Source organism: Entelurus aequoreus, linkage group LG19 (genome assembly GCF_033978785.1).
Source record: "Entelurus aequoreus isolate RoL-2023_Sb linkage group LG19, RoL_Eaeq_v1.1, whole genome shotgun sequence".
Classification (NCBI taxonomy): Eukaryota; Metazoa; Chordata; class Actinopteri; order Syngnathiformes; family Syngnathidae; genus Entelurus; species Entelurus aequoreus.
The window spans coordinates 11097396-11110151 of record NC_084749.1 but is presented as its reverse complement, the minus strand read 5'-3'; positions in this window follow the sequence as shown (position 1 = coordinate 11110151).

Sequence of the window (12756 nt, the reverse complement as noted above, 5' to 3'; positions counted from 1 at the left end):
GAACCCTGAGATAATGGGAAAAAAAGCAATACAAATGTATTTAAACCTAACTCCTAAACTACACATGCAAAATGGCTAATAATGCCAAGGGAGACATGTAACGTTGTTAGTTTAAAAAAATGATCTTTTGTAAAGATATCAAAGACAAAAGCTATTTTTTTAATTCAATATGACAGCATAACAGTCATACTAAATATGAAAGATATATAAACATAACTCCAAAACCAAACATGTGTCATGTCTAAAAATGCCTGTAGGAATGTATTTATGTGAGTTTGTAAGGTTTGCAAAAACAAAAAGTAGTTTTTTTTACTCAATATGAAAGTAATGTTCTTAGAATCCTGAGATAATGCGAAAAAAGCAATAAAAATTTATTCAAACACAAATTTTAAACCAAACATGTAAAATGTCTAAAAATGCCTGTAATATTGAATCCTAAACCAAACATGCGAAATGTCTAAAAATGTCTGTAATATAGAATACATGTGAGTTTTACTAGATTTATATGATTTTGTAAGGTTTGCAAATACATAAATTAGGTTTTACTCACTATGACAGTATACTGTCACACTCAATATTACAGTTATTTAAACATAACTCAAACCACACATGAAAAGTGGCTAATAATGCCTGAAATAATGCATCGTTGGCAGTTTTTACTTGAAACACATGCTTTTTTAAAACTTGCAAACACAAGAAGTAGTTTTTTTTACTCAATATGACTGTAATGTTCTTAAAATCCTGAGATAATGCGACAAAAAATTAAAAATGTATTTAAACATTACTCCTAAACAACACAAGCAAAATGGCTAATAATGTCTGGAAACATGTATCTTTGTTAGTTTTCCTAGAAAAATTGTATTTTGTAAAGTTTGCATTGACACAAGCTCAGACAGTATAACAGTCATACTAAATATGAAAGTTATATAAACATAACTCCAAAACCAAACATGTGTCATGTCTAAAAATGCCTGTAATAATGTATTTATGTGAGTTTGTAAGGTTTGCAAAAACAAAATGTATTTTTTTTACTCAATATGAAAGTAATGATCTTTGAATCCTGAGATAATGCGAAAAAAGCAATAAAAATGTATTTAAACATAATTCCTAAACAACCCATGCAAAATGGGTAATAATGCCTGAAGACATGTATCTTTGTTAGTTTTACTAGAAAAATGATCTTTTGGAAAGTTTGCCAAGACAAAAGCTAGTTTTTTTAAATTCAATATGACAGTATAACAGTCATACTAAATATGAAAGTTATCTAAACAAAACTCCAAAACCAAACATGTGTCATGTCTAAAAATGCCTGTAATAATGTATTTATGTGAGTTTGTAAGGTTTGCTAAAACAAAAAGGGGTTTTTACTCAATATGAAAGTAATGATCTTAGAATCCTGAGATAATGCGAAAAAAGCAATAAAAATGTATTTAAACTTAATTCCTAAACAACCCATGCAAAATGGGTAATAATGCCTGGAGACGTGTATCTTTGTTAGTTTTCCTAGAAAAATTGTATTTTGTAAAGTTTGCATTGACACAAGCTCAGACAGTATAACAGTCATACTAAATATGAAAGTTATATAAACATAACTCTAAAACCAAACGTGTGTCATGTCTAAAATTGCCTTTAATAATGTATGTATGTGAGTTTGAAAGGTTTGCAAAAACAAAAAGTAGTTTTTTACTCAATATGAAAGTAATGATTTTATAATCCTGAGTTATGCGAAAAAAGCAATAAAAATGTATTTAGACATAACTCCTAAAAAACACATGCAAAATGGCTAATAATGCCTGAAGACATTAATCTTTGTTAGTTTTACTAGAAAAAGTATCTTTTGTAAAGTTTGCAAAGACACAAGCTAGTTTTTTTTAATTCAATATGACAGTATACAGTCATACTAAATATGAAAGTTATCTAAACATAACTCCAAAACCAAACATGTGTCATGTCTAAAAATGCCTGTAATAATGTATTTATGCAACTTTGTAAGGTTTGCAAGAACAAAAAGTAGTTTTTTACTCAATATGAAAGTAATGATTTTAGAATCCTGAGATAATGCTAAAAAAGCAATAAAAATGTATTTCAACATAACTCCTAAAAAACACATGCAAAATGGCTAATAATGCCTGAAGACATTTATCTTTGTTAGTTTTACTAGAAAAAGTATCTTTTGTAAAGTTTTTAAAGACACAAGCTAGTTTTTTTAAATTCAATATGACAGTATAACAGTCATACTAAATATGTAAGTTATCTAAACATAACTCCAAAACCAAACATGTGTCATGTCTAAAAATGCCTGTAATAATGTATTCATGCAAGTTTGTAAGGTTTGCAAGAACAACAAGTAGTTTTTTACTCAATATGAAAGTAATGATCTTAGAATCCTGAGATGATGCGAAAAAAGCAATAAAAATGTATTTAAACATAATTCCTAAACAACACATGCAAAATGGCTAATAATGCCTGGAGACATGTACCTTTGTTTGTTTTACTAGAAAAATTATCTTTTGTAAAGTTTGCAAAGACACAAGCTAGTTTTTTTTTATTCAATATGACAGTATAACAGTCATACTAAATATGAAAGTTATATAAACATAACTCCAAAACCAAATGTGTGTCATGTCTAAAATTGCCTTTAATAATGTATGTATGTGAGTTTGAAAGGTTTGCAAAAACAAAAAGTAGTTTTTTACTCAATATGAAAGTAATGATTTTAGAATCCTGAGTTATGCGAAAAAAGCAATAAAAATGTATATAAACATAACTCCTAAAAAACACATGCAAAATGGCTAATAATGCCTGAAGACATTAATCTTTGTTAATTTTACTAGAAAAAGTATCTTTTGTAAAGTTTGCAAAGACACAAGCTAGTTTTTTTTAATTCAATATGACAGTATAACAGTCATACTAAATATGAAAGTTATCTAAACATAACTCCAAAACCAAACATGTGTCATGTCTAAAAATGCCTGTAATAATGTATTTATGCAACTTTGTAAGGTTTGCAAGAACAAAAAGTAGTTTTTTACTCAATATGAAAGTAATGATTTTAGAATCCTGAGATAATGCTAAAAAAGCAATAAAAATGTATTTCAACATAACTCCTAAAAAACACATGCAAAATGGCTAATAATGCCTGAAGACATTTATCTTTGCTAGTTTTACTAGAAAAAGTATCTTTTGTAAAGTTTTTAAAGACACAAGCTAGTTTTTTTTAATTCAATATGACAGTATAACAGTCATACTAAATATGAAAGTCATCTAAACATAACTCCAAAACCAAACATGTGTCATGTCTAAAAATGCCTGTAATAATGTATTAATGCAAGTTTGTAAGGTTTGCAAGAACAAAAAGTAGTTTTTTACTCAATATGAAAGTAATGATCTTAGAATCCTGAGATAATGCGAAAAAAGCAATAAAAATGTATTTAAACATAATTCCTAAACAACACATGCAAAATGGCTAATAATGCCTGGAGACATGTACCTTTGTTAGTTTTACTAGAAAAATTATCTTTTGTAAAGTTTGCAAAGATACAAGCTAGTTTTTTTGTATTCAATATGACAGTATAACAGTCATACTAAATATTAAAGTTATATAAACATAACTCCAAAACCAAACGTGTGTCATGTCTAAAATTACCTGTAATAATGTATGTATGTGAGTTTGTAAGTTTTGCAAAAACAAAAAGTAGTTTTTTACTCAATATGAAAGTAATGATTTTAGAATCCTGAGATAATGCTAAAAAAGCAATAAAAATGTATTTCAACATAACTCCTAAAAAACACATGCAAAATGGCTAATAATGCCTGAAGACATTTATCTTTGCTAGTTTTACTAGAAAAAGTATCTTTTGTAAAGTTTTTAAAGACACAAGCTAGTTTTTTTAAATTCAATATGACAGTATAACAGTCATACTAAATATGAAAGTCATCTAAACATAACTCCAAAACCAAACATGTGTCATGTCTAAAAATGCCTGTAATAATGTATTAATGCAAGTTTGTAAGGTTTGCAAGAACAAAAAGTAGTTTTTTACTCAATATGAAAGTAATGATCTTAGAATCCTGAGATAATGCGAAAAAAGCAATAAAAATGTATTTAAACATAATTCCTAAACAACACATGCAAAATGGCTAATAATGCCTGGAGACATGTACCTTTGTTAGTTTTACTAGAAAAATTATCTTTTGTAAAGTTTGCAAAGATACAAGCTAGTTTTTTTGTATTCAATATGACAGTATAACAGTCATACTAAATATTAAAGTTATATAAACATAACTCCAAAACCAAACGTGTGTCATGTCTAAAATTACCTGTAATAATGTATGTATGTGAGTTTGTAAGTTTTGCAAAAACAAAAAGTAGTTTTTTACTCAGTATGAAAGTAATGATTTTAGAATCCTGAGATAATGCGAAAAAAGCAATAAAAATGTATTTAAACATAACTCTTAAAAAACACATGCAAAATGGCTAATAATGCCTGGAGTCATGTATCTTTGTTAGTTTTACTAGAAAAATGATCTTTTGGAAAGTTTGCCAAGACACAAGCTAGTTTTTTAAATTCAATATGACAGTATAACAGTCATACTAAATATAAATAAATAAATGATAAATGGGTTATACTTGTATAGCGCTTTTCTACCTTCAAGGTACTCAAAGCGCTTTGACAGTATTTCCACATTCACCCATTCACACACACATTCACACACTAATGGCGGGAGCTGCCATGCAAGGCGCTAACCAGCAGCCATCAGGAGCAAGGGTGAAGTGTCTTGCACAAGGACACAACGGACGTGACTACGATGGTAGAAGGTGGGGATTGAACCCCAGTAACCAGCAACCTTATGAAAGTTATCTAAACATAACTCCAAAACCAAACATGTGTCATGTCTAAAAATGCCTGTAATAATGTATTTATGTGAGTTTGTAAGGTTTGCTAAAACAAAAAGTGGTTTTTACTCAATATGAAAGTAATGATCTTAGAATCCTGAGATAATGCGAAAAAAGCAATAAAAATGTATTTAAACATAATTCCTAAACAACACATGCAAAATGGCTAATAATGCCTGGAGACATGTACCTTTGTTTGTTTTACTAGAAAAATTATCTTTTGTAAAGTTTGCAAAGACACAAGCTAGTTTTTTTTTATTCAATATGACAGTATAACAGTCATACTAAATATGAAAGTTATATAAACATAACTCCAAAACCAAACGTGTGTCATGTCTAAAATTACCTGTAATAATGTATGTATGTGAGTTTGTAAGTTTTGCAAAAACAAAAAGTAGTTTTTTACTCAGTATGAAAGTAATGATTTTAGAATCCTGAGATAATGCGAAAAAAGCAATACAAATGTATTTAAACATAACTCTTAAAAAACACATGCAAAATGGCTAATAATGCCTGGAGTCATGTATCTTTGTTAGTTTTACTAGAAAAAGTATCTTTTGTAAAGTTTGCAAAGACACAAGCTAGTTTTTTTTTAATTCAATATGACAGTATAACAGTCATACTAAATATGAAAGTTATCTAAACATAACTCCAAAACCAAAAATGTGTCATGTCTAAAAATACCTGTAATAATGTATTTATGTGAGTTTGTAAGGTTTGCAAAAACAAAAAGTAGTTTTTTACTCAATATGAAAGTAATGATCTTAGAATCCTGAGATAATGCGAAAAAAGCAATTTAAATGTATTCAAAAACAACTTTTAAACCAAACATGTAAAATGTTTAAAAATGCCTGTAATATTGAACTATGTAAGTTTTACTAGAATCAATTGTTTTTTATGGTTTGCTAATACAAAAATTAGGTTTTACACATTATGACATTATAACTTTAACACTCAATATGAAAGTTATGTAATTATAACTCCTAAATACACATGAAACATGTCTAATAGCGTGAAAAAATTATCTTTGTGAGTGTTGCTAGAAACATTTTCTTTTGTAAGGTTTGCAAAGACACAAGTTAGTTTTTTTAACTCAATATGACAGTATACCGCCCCACTCAATATGATAGTTATTTAAACATAACTCCTAAACCACACCTGAAAAATGGCTAAAAATGCCTGAAATAATGCATCTTTGGGAGTTTTACTGGAAACATATGCTTTTTTAAAACTTTACTCAATATGACAGTAATGTTCTAAAAATCCTGAGATAATGCGAAAAAAGCAATACAAATGTATTCCAACATAATTCCTAAACCAAACATGCAAAATGTCTGAAAATGCCTGTAATATTGAATTCATGTGAATTTTATTTGAATCAGTTGTAGGGTTTGCAAATACAAAAATTGGGTTTTATGACGAACACAGGTTAGTTTTTTCTACTCAATATAACAGTTTAGCTGTCATACTATAAATTAAAGTTATATAAACATAACTCCAAAACCAAACATGCATTATGTCCAAAACTGCCTGTAATATTGTATATATGTGAGTTTTACTAGAATCAGGGTTGCAAAAACAAAAATTGGGTTTTATGACAGTATACTGTCACACTCAATATGACAGTTATTTAAACATAACTCAAACAACACATGCAAAATGTTATTACGACATTAGTTTTACTAGAAAAATTGTCTTTTCTAAGGTTTGCAAAGACACAAGTTAGTTTTTTTTTATTCAATATGACAGTATAACTGTGATAATAAATATGAAAGTTATATAAACATAACTCTAAAACCAAACATGCATTATGTCTAAAAATGCCTGTAATATTGTATCTGTGTGAGTTTAACTAGATTTAGTTGTTTTTGTAAGGTTTGCAAATACAAAATATGGGTTTTACTCACTATGACAGTATACTGTCACACTCAATCTGACAGTTATTTAAACATAACTCCTAAACCAAACATGCAAAATGGCTAATAATGCCTGGAGATATGTATCTTTGTGAGTTTTACTAGAAACAATATATTGTGTAAGGTTTAGTTAGTTTTTGTACTCAATTTGACAGTATAACTGTCATTCTAAATCCATCCATTTTCTTCCGCTTATCCGAGGTCGGGTTGCCTGAGCAGAAAATCCCAGACTTCCCTCTCCCCAGCCACTTCGTCCAGCTCTTCTCGGGGTATTCCGAGGCGTTCCCAGGCCAGCCGGGAGACATAGTCTTTCCAATGTGTCCTAGGTCTTCCCCGTGGCCTCCTGCCGGTCGGACTTGCCCTAAACACCTCCCTAGAGGCGTTCGGGTGGCATCCTAAGCAGATGCTCGAACCACCTCATTGGCTCCTCTCAATGCGGAGGAGCAGCTGCTTTACTCTGAGTTCCTCCCGGATGACAGAGCTTCTCACCCTATCTCAAAGGGAGAGACCCACCACCCGGCAGAGGAAACGCATTTCGGCCGCTTGTACCCGTGACCTTGTCCTTTCGGTCATAACCCAAAGCTGGGAACGTAGATCGACGGTAAATTGAGAGCTTTTCCTTCTGGCTCAGCTCCTTCTTCACCACAACGGATCGATATAGCGTCCTCAATACTGAAAACGCCGCACCAATCCGCCTGTGGATCTCCCGATCCACTCTATCTTCACTCGTGAACAAGACTCCTAGGTACTTGAACTCCTCCACTTGGGGCAAGATCTCCTCCCCAACCTGTAGATGGCACTCGACCCTTTCCTGCGCGAGAACCATGGACTTGGACTTGGAAGTGCTGATTCTCATCCCAGTCGCTTCACACTCAAGGACCTTGCCGAGAGTATAGACCTGGTCTACCGTTCCACGACCATGACGAAAACCACACTGTTCGTCCTGGATCCGAGTTTCCTCCTCTCCAGTACACATGAATAGACCTTACTGGGAAGGCTGAGAAGTGTGTTTCACGATAGTTGGAACACACCCTCCGGTTCCCCTTCTTAAAGAGAGGAACCACCACCCCGGTCTGCCAATCCAGAGGTACGCCCCCAATGTCCACGTGATGTTGCAGAGTCTTGTCAACCAAGACAGCCCCACAGTATCCAGAGCCTTAAGGTACTCCGGACGGAACTCATCAACACCTGGGGCCTTGCCACCGAGGAGCTTTTTAACTACCTAGGCAACCTAAGCCCCAGAAATTGGAGAGCCCACCACAGATTCCCGAGGCACTGCTTGGCCTTTCGGTATAACCGCTGCCTCTGGAGTCCCATGAGCCAAAAGGACCCGATAGGCTCTTTCTTCAGCTTGACGGCATCCCTCACTGCAGGTAGGATTACCGCCACGACAGGCACCAAACACCTTGCGGCCACAGCTCTAATCAGCCGGCTCGACAAGAGAGGCACAGAACATGGTCCACTCAGACTCAATGTCCAGCACCTCCCTCGTGACATGTTCATAGTTCTTCCGGAGGTGGTAATTGAAACTCTCTCTGACAGGAGACTCTGCTAGCCGTTCCCAGCAGACCCTCACAATGCGTTTGGGCCTGCGAGGTCTAACGCATCCTCCACCACCATCGGAGCCAGCTCACCACCAGGTGATGATTGGCAGAAAGCTCTGCCCCTCTCTTCACCCGAGTGTCCAAAACATGAGGCCACAAATCCCATGACACAACTACAAAGTCAATCATGGAACTGTGGCCGAGGGTGTCCTGGTGCCAAGTACACATATAGACACCCTTATGTTTGAACATTGTGTTTGTTATGGACAATCCGTGACGAGCACAAAAGTCCAATAACAAAACACCACTTAGGTTCATTTTTCCCAATCACGACTCTCCAGGTTTCACTGTCCTTGCCAACATGAGCATTGAAGTCCCCCAACAGAACAGGGGAATCACCCGAGGGAGCACTCTCCAGTTATCCCTCAAGGGAATCCAAAAAGCATGGGTACTCTGAGCTGCTGTTTGGTGCGTAAACACAAACAACAGTCAGGACCCGTCACCCAACCCGAATGCGGAGGGAAGCTACCATCTCATCTACTGGGTTAAAGTCCAACGTGCAGGCTTTGAGCAACAACAATTGCCACCCCAGCCTCTCATTGCTTGCAACGCCAGAGTGGAAGAGAGTCCAGCCCCTCTTGAGAGAACAGGTGCCAGAGCCCTTGCTGTGCGTCGAAGTGAGTCCAACTATATCTAGCCGGAACTTCTTCACCTCGCGCACCAGCTCAGGCTCCTTCCCTCCCAGCGAGGTGACGTTCCACATCCCAAGAGCGAGCTTATGTAGCCGATAATCGGACCGCCAAGTGTCCTGCCTTCGGCTGCCGCCCAGTTCACACTGCATCCGACCTCTATGACCTCAATGGGCCCATGAGTGGTGAGCCCATTGGAGGGTTGACCCACGTTGCCTCTTCGAGCTGAGCCCGGCAGGGCCCCATGGAGACAGGCGCCCACCAGTCGCTCGCCATCGTGCCCCACCTCTGCGCCTGGCTCCACAGGGGAGCCACGGTGACCCGTGCCTGGGCGAGAAAAAAATCTAGGTCCTCGATTTGTACTTTTCATAAAGGTGTTTGAGCTGCTCTTTGTCTGATCCCTCACCTAGGACCTGTTTGTCTTGAGGGACCCTACCAGGGGGCATAGAATCCTCGGACAACATAGCTCCTAGGATCAGTGGGACACGCAAACCACAAAGGTGGCGGCTCAGAAAGGGGGTTGTATAAACATAAATCCAAAACTAAACATGCAATATGTCTAAACATGCCTGTAATATTGTATTAATGTGAGTTTTACTAGAATCAGTTGTTTTTGTAAGGTTTGCAAATACAAAAATTGGGTTTTATGACGGACACAAGTTAGTTTTTTTTACTCATTTTAACAGTATAACTGTCATACTAAATATGAAAGTTATATAAACATAACTCCAAAACCAAACATGCATTATGTCTAAAAATGCCTGTAATATTGTATTTGTAGTTTATCTAGATTTAGTTGTTTTTGTAAGGTTTGCAAATACAAAATATGGGTTTTACTCACTATGACAGTATACTGTCACACTCAATCTGACAGTTATTTAAACATAACTCCTAAACCACACATGCAAAATGGCTAATAATGCCTGGAGATATGTATCTTTGTGAATTTTACTGGGAACAACATATTGTGTAAGGTTTAGTTAGTTTTTGTACTCAACATGACAGTATAACTGTCATACTAAATCCATCCATTTTCTTCCGCTTATGGTCGGGTTATGGTCGGGTTGCGGGGGCCGCAGCCTAAGCAGAGAAGCCCAAACTTCCCTTTCTCCAGCCACTTCGTCCAGCTTTTCTCGGGGGATCCCGAGGCGTTCCCAGGCCAGCCGGGAGACATAGTGTTCCCAATGTGTCCTGGGTCTTCCCCGTGGCCTCCTGCCGATCGGACTTGCCCTAAACACCTCCCTAGGGAGGCGTTCGGGTGGCATCCTGAGCAGATGCCCGAACCACCTCATCTGGCTCCTCTCAATGTGGAGGAGCAGTGGCTTTACTGTGAGTTCTTCCAGGATGACAGAGCTTTACCTTCAACAGGGGTGTCAAACTCAAATACAGAGTGGGCCAAAGTTTGAAACTGAACAAAGCAGCGGGCCAAGGTTGAACAAATTAACCTTTTAATAGGGACCCAAACAAGTTTTGCATTGAATATTGAACAAGCAAGGATTATATAACTTTATAGTGACATGCAAAATCAAGTTTCAAATAATAATAATACTAATTAAAATATATCAATTGCATATCAAATACAATTTAAATAAAAATTTAATGCCTCTTTTCTATTTGCAGCCTTCTGAGGTAAATATCAACATTAACTTTTTCCACAGGCTAATAAATTTATAAATTAAATAACAATGAATAAAACAACCATTCAGGACTTTATACTGCTCAGTTTGCAACACACTGATCTAATTTGATGTGCCCAAGCCAGATACCTGGCATCTTTTTTTGGATGCTAGTTCTTTAATGTTGGGGCTCAGGCTTTGAGCCGAGGCAACTTTCATTATCAAACGAAGGCGTTCAACAGCCATATCTCGTACACCCAATTCTAACATCGTTCAGACCCAGTCACAAGATATGTGCAGCTTCAGCACACATACACAAATGAATGCAAAGCATACTTCATCAACAGCGATACAGGTTACACTGAGGGTGCCAGTATAAAAAACTTTAACACTGTTAGAAATATACGCCACACTGTGAACCCACACCAAACAAGAATAAAAAACACTTTTCGGGAGAACATCCGCACCGTAACACAACATAAACACAAAAGAACAAATACCCAGAATCCTTTGCAGCACTAACTCTTTCGGGATGCTACAAAATACACCCCCGCTACCACCAAACCACCCCCACCCACACACACACACACACACCTTGCAGCGTCCCGGAAGATTTAGTGCTACAAAGGGTTCTGGGTATTTGTTCTGTTGTGTTTATGTTGTGTTACGGTGCGGATGTTCTCCCGAAATGTGTTTGTCATTCTTGTTTGGTGTGGATTCACAGTGTGGCGTATATTCCTAAAAGTGTTAAAGTTTTTTATTTGGCTACCGTCACTGTAACCTGTATCGCTGTTGATGAAGTATGCGTTGCATTCAATTGTGTGTGGGTGCAGAAGCTGCACTAACATGAAACTGGGCCAGCACTCGTTTGACTAGCTGAAAAAAAAAAATTGGGAGGAGTGCTGGGGCAAGTATTAGAAGTAGCGGTGTTACTGCGGCACTGCCGCAATGTATAATCAACGGTCCAGCTTTAGTGTTAATTTGATATTGCCGCAAGGGCCCACGGGCCAGAGTTTGACACCCATGACCTTCACTGTAAAAAATTACTGTAAAAATAAAAAATAAAATTACAGTTATATACTCCATCCATCCATCCATTTCTACCGCTTATTCCCTTCGGGTTGGCGGGGGGCGCTGCAGCCTATCTCAGCTACAATCGGGCAGGAGGCGGGGTACACCCTGGACAAGTTGCCACCTCATCGCAGGGCCAACACAGATAGACAGACAACATTCACACTCACATTCACCACTAGGGCCAATTTAGTGTTGCCAATCAACCTATCCTGTTCTTCTTAAATGCAGTTAAGTACTGTAAAATTTTTTGCAATTTTCAAAAAATATCGACCAGCAGTAAGTTACTGTAAAACCTACAGTATAATTCAGTATTTTTCAGACTTGTTTCTTGGGTCCGCCCACAATTCGTCCAACCGAGCTTCATTTCACCTGGCCGACCCTGCTAAATCCATCCTACTGCATCGTGTGTTTTTGATAGCAAGGTAATAGTCACTTGTACCTTGATGTGTCATTTTCTGTTTGAATTACTTTTTATATATATTTATAAAGTCCGAAATGACATAGCGTCACAGTCAGCATCACAGACACTATCGTTGACCACGCGCATGTACCGCCGCATGCTAGCTAGCTAAGTTTTCTTCTTTTTTGTCATAGTCATCATAAAAGATGATAACTTGCAACATATGTGCTACGACTTGCAGCAATGTATTTGCGTATGTTAGACACATGCGAAATCATAGTTGTATGCCTAATGCATCGTTTAAGTGTGCTTTCCCTAAATGCACAAGAGTTTTTTCCAACTTCTCAGCCTTCAAAACTCACAGCCGTCGTCATAAATATGGCAAGAGTAGGACTGATATGTATAGCGCAGAAGGTTTACCTTGTAATATTGTCTCATGTAGCGCGAAGTGCGATGATATACGGGCCCATTTGAAAAGTCCTATTACCGAAGGTAGGACAGTTACGTGCCCCTTCAGTCAATGTGAAAAAAGATTTACAGTTAAGTCTACTTTCACATCGCACGTGTCAAGGAAGCACTACGGCTACACTGAACGAAGTTTGACTTGCTCAACAGCAAAT